Here is a 5,233-nt window from a genome sequence, read left to right on the forward strand (position 1 = left end):
TATCAATGGATTTGAGGATTTGGAAAAGTTTGCCAGCGGAGTTGGAGCCTGTGTCAATAAGTTCATTGTAGTGATTTTTCTTGAGGTCTATGAGTTCTGTGTTGTATCTGTGATCAGCATTCTTCCATTTCATTTTATTTGTTTCTGTTGGTTCTTTTAACCATTTCCTTTCTAGATTCCGTTTTTCTTTTTTGAGTTCAATAGCTTCGTTGTTGAACCATTTTTGATGATTTATATTTGACCTGACCTGTTTATTTTTCAATGGGGCTTGGCGGTCGAGTAATTCTTTCATGCCTCGATTATACATCGATATGATATTTTCGCATGAATCATCATCTTTGATTTCAGTCATGATTTTGTCCATTTCTTCTGCTAGCAATGTACTGGTGATTTTTTTCTGATTCCTGTCGAGTACTATTTTGGGTGAGTTGTCTATTTTCACCGTTTTTTGTTTCAGAGTGAGGAGGATTTCGATTTTATAGTGGTCTGTCCATATACATGGGTAGGTTCCTAGCATCGTCACTTCTGCGTTATTTTTGATTATCCAATCAAGCTGGTTCCCAGTGGTAGCGGTGGGACCATTGTTGATTACAGTAAAGGCACAATTAACTAGGTCTTCCTCTAGGGCGATGGCCTGTGGGTCAATGTGATTGCCCCTCCATCTATTAATATCCCCCAGGAGTATAGTCTCTGTATTGGTGGATTTGAGATTATTAAGGATGGTGATTAGTTCATCATTGAATTCCGATAATAGGGATTGTGGTCTGTAGATGACTATTATGTTTGTGCAGTTATTGTGGGTAGGTGTCAATTTGAGGTGAATAACCTCACAGTCTGTGCACTGAATAGGGGCAGCAAAGAATTTGAGGGTTTGTTTAGTGATTATCGCCACTCCTCCTCCTTTACCATTTTCTCTGTTTTTGAAATAAATGTTATAGTCGGATGGTACTGCTGTATCAATGGTGGGGCCCATTGGTTCTTGGAGCCATGTCTCTGTTAGGCATAAGATATCTAGCGTTTCATATATGATGTAGTGATGGATCTCTTGTGCATGTTTTGGCAGTGACCTTGTGTTAAGCAAAGCAATTCTGAGTTTTGGGAGATCTGGTTCAGTTACATTATGGCTCATCGGTGGCTTTTTCGTGTGATGGACAGTTGTTGGTGCTGTGTTTTCATTTCCTATGGTGTTTGTTGTAGGCGGGTCAGGTCTGGCATTAATATAGTCTTGAACTAGTTCTTGGTGTTGTAGTTTGATTGCCTGGGATAGTAAATTACTCAAATTAGGATAACCCATAACTGAGGTTTAAGCGCCTGGGGTGGCTTTATTACACGGAGAATCCGACAGCGTTTCATGCCGTGTGCCGTGTGCCATGTGCTGCCGTGTACCGGCGTAGAGCAGCACCGTCCCAGAAGCGCCGGCGCTGAAGCGCCTGACGTTTCCCTATGTGCATCTCAAGTGCTGCTGGGAGATGTAGTTTGTGGAGCTGCATTGTGAGATCTATTAAAATCAAAACAAAGGACTTTCCTTCACTCGATTTTTTAAATGTTTGCAAAATACTTGTCAACAGCGGCGCTAGCTTCCAAATGCTAACAGTTCAAATAATGCAGGGGGATGTCACTCACACGGCTGCAATAATCAAGTAAATGCGGGTGAACACAGTTTCTTAGTTTCTTTCTGGTAAATTTTGTATGGAGTAGCAGTACCTTTCTATGCAGTGTAAAACAGTAATTTACAAATGGCACACTCAAACACACGTACTCAGAGTCAAATAATTATGAACCTCAATCACTTCACTTCAATCAGCTTCAATCAACTCAATAACAGGTGTGGCCTGTGCTATCAGCCCTGGACTGTGTCCTCCCACGTACATACGTGTTGATTATAGGTACTTCCAATCTATGTTTAGATCGGCACAGTTTCCACAATGAGTGCTTACATACAGTCACTTATACAAGCGTCCAATCCTGGAACCAGGTCAGGAACACAAGGGTAATAATTAGTTTATCAATTTAGTAATTAGAGCCCACGGGCGTCTCTGCTCTGGAGGTGCCTCAAAACATGTCTCATCGGGTGTGTGTTCACTAATTCAATGGAGCCGACCCCCCCTCAGGCCAAGGGTCCTCAGTACACTGCTGCCCTATGTGTGTCTCTCCGCCCCAGCACATGTGTGCTCCAATGCCAGCACAGCGCCGCTCAGGCAGTAATGGCGCCGAGGGAAACTGAAGCAGCGCCCAGGCGGGCCACCGCCTGATCCAGCCTGTGCTCATTAACATATAATGGCCGTGGGCAGAGATCTCTGGAACTTATAATGCTGCCCTCACACTGTTCAATCATGGGTACTTCACTGTTTAGGCGGTCCGGGGCCCCACATAGTCCAGTGTTGTCTCCACGGCCACCCTGCAGGAGGCACCGCTGCGTATGGTGGCGCCCGGCTCCAACGGAAAACAGATTGTTTCCCTTCCTTCCCAACGCCGCCCCTTTAGCCTCGGTCTGGGTCGGGCAAGGGTGTCTCGTCGTCCGACGGTGGACCGCGCCTCAGCACCCACCGCGCACGAGTGGGGAGCACCAGCTCTAGCTACTCGGGAACGCCCGCCTCCTCGATCGTCCAGGCGTAGCTTCGCCGAGTTTCTTCAGCGCCGCCTCAGCAGCCGGTCCGTTTCAGAGCTGTCGTGTTCAGAACACTTGCCCGTCACGGCCCAGGTGCGCAGCACCAAGGGGGGCCACTCCCGCCGGGCCACAGTGCCTCCGAATTCGATCACTGCGTCTTTCTGCATGGCGGCCGCTGCTCTCTATGCCCGGCTGGCCTAGAGCGTCAGCAGCGTAGGGCGCCGAGCGCCCGGATGTCCTCTGCGGCGTATTTCTTGGCCCGGTCCCACTCCATCTTTTTAAGTAAATATCTCAGGATTTCTAACGAGTGTAGACTGGACCTCAGTACACCTCTTGATCGATTCTGCTATCCGTGGGCAGCTCCAATATAGGATTAATTGATATTCGGATATCAGTCGGGCCGGAGCTCTCACTTCAGGCGGCCATCTCAGCCGTGTGGAACAGCGCCTCCCCTGGTTAAGATTAATTCTAAACCTTACACCCATCTCCTCTTTTGTTTTGCTCCTATCTCTCTTCTCAATGTATCCCTGATTTATCCCTGTAATAACAAGTGACCCCTCTCTGCTGGGTTACCAATGCTGCTTAGATTTGAGATATCACCCCCTTTGTGGATTCCGCTCCTTGTAAAATAAAATTCTAAATGTGTCAGTTGCCCTGTGATGTTCTCTTTTACCTCTGAATGGAGTAGCGAGTGCCTTAACTGACAACATCTAACCCTCTCCTGCTCCCTCACCTTAAAATCTCTTTTGCAGTCCTCTAATGAACTGAGGGCTCCCTCATGGAACATGTCCCCAGCTTTGGAGCATCCTCCCTTGCTCCAGATTTCGCAGGCCTTATCTTGTAGCCCCGTGGTGTAAGCTGTGTTTCCTCTGGTTGGTGAACTAGGGGAAGGAAATGTTGTGTAGAGAGCCCTATTCTGTTTATCGCATCCCATGCCTCCATTGTGGATTTTGTTACTGGATTTTTGTAAAGATTTGAAGCTCCATGTTTTTTACTCAACCACGGCTGGGAACATAATATGGCCCTGTTATAGCATTTTCTATAAATACATATTTCCTCTCCAAAGAGGACTGCGTCCGCCGAAGCTGTGAAGCCATATAATATTTAATCACATCTGGACAGCCAAACCCCCCTTTTACCTTTGGGACCACTAGGATCTACTTGCTAGCTCTGGCCTCTTTACTGTCCCATATGAACTGAAGGAGGCCTTCTTGCCGCCTCTTGAGCTCCTTTCTAGGGTTTTCCTTGGGGACCAATTGAAACATATGCAGCATTCTGGGGAGAATGCACATTTTTATCGCTGTTATTCTCCCCAGCCATGAGAGGCATAGCCTCCTCCACTTGTCAAAACCTTGCTTGATTGCTTAAAAAAGCTTTGTATAGCCAGCACAGGCTTGTTGACAGGGTTGCCCCTAAGCACCTGATGCGGTTCTTTGCCCATCTGAACCTAACCTGCTTCTCAAGATTCTGTAACTCTTTTCCGTTTATATTGAGGTTTAGTAATTCAGACTTGGTCTCATTAATCTTAAAACAGTGTACCATGCAGACATTGTTCAGCTCTTTTAGAATTGCTGGAATGGACTTTTTCAGGTTTGCAACTGCCAAGATTACATAGCCTCATATAGGCTAATTATATGTTGGGTTCTCCCTATTTCGATCCCCTTGATGTCCCCATTCTTTCTGACCTTTTCTCCCACTGGCTCTATCATTAAAGCAAACAAAAGTGCTAGAAGCGCACACTCTTGTCTCGTCTCCCTAGATTGCGCAATGGGATTACATCTACCTAAACTCTAGTCCAAAAGTACTTATAATTTGCCAAGATCATCGTACCAGTAAAAGGGCCAACCCCAAACGTTTGAATAGTTCTGTACAGAAACCCCCAGTCTACACTATCTAATTCTTTTTCAGAACCTAAAGTTAGTAATTCTGAGGGAACAGGGGATCTCTGTGCCTGGTCAATCAAATGCTGTATGTGTCTTTCATTGTCGAACATGTTCCATTGCACCACAAGAACTGATTGGTCTGGGTCAACTAGATAGGGTAAAACCCATTCTACCCTATTTGTGATAATTCAAGTGTATGATTTGATGTCCTGATTTAAAAGTGTGATAGGTCTGTAAAACTGATAGGGTTCAGAGTCTTTTCCCTTCTCAGGGATCACAACAACCCCGTTCTCTCTCATTTGCATGGGTATTTCTTCCCCCCTTCTGAAGGCGTTACAGAGATCGCCAAGAGGTTAGTTAAGAGATGAGCAGCATATTTATATAAGCATTGGCAATGCAAACAGTTTTGGATTTTGTGCAGGCATGGGAAAGGCATTAACCAGGCACTGCTGTAGTGGTATTAATTAGCTGTTGATGGTGTCAGGTGCAAAATGGTGTGAGTACCTGGACTTCTAATAGCAGTTCCTGGCAAATGCCTAATACTTATACACAAGCCAAAACTGTTGGCGTTACCAATGCTTGTTTTCAGTGAAGGATATGCATAGGGTTTATACATTGAGTGGCTGAAGGCAGGCCTGGTTAAGACATCTGTATTACACCAGTAGTGCGTTTACAGCTCCAATCAAGTCATTGGGCCTCATTACGACCCGTGCGGAATGGGTTAACGGGTTCCGCTAATGGA

Source organism: Ambystoma mexicanum, chromosome 3p (assembly GCF_040938575.1).
Source record: "Ambystoma mexicanum isolate Mex_15411 chromosome 3p, UKY_AmexF1_1, whole genome shotgun sequence".
Classification (NCBI taxonomy): domain Eukaryota; kingdom Metazoa; phylum Chordata; class Amphibia; order Caudata; family Ambystomatidae; genus Ambystoma; species Ambystoma mexicanum.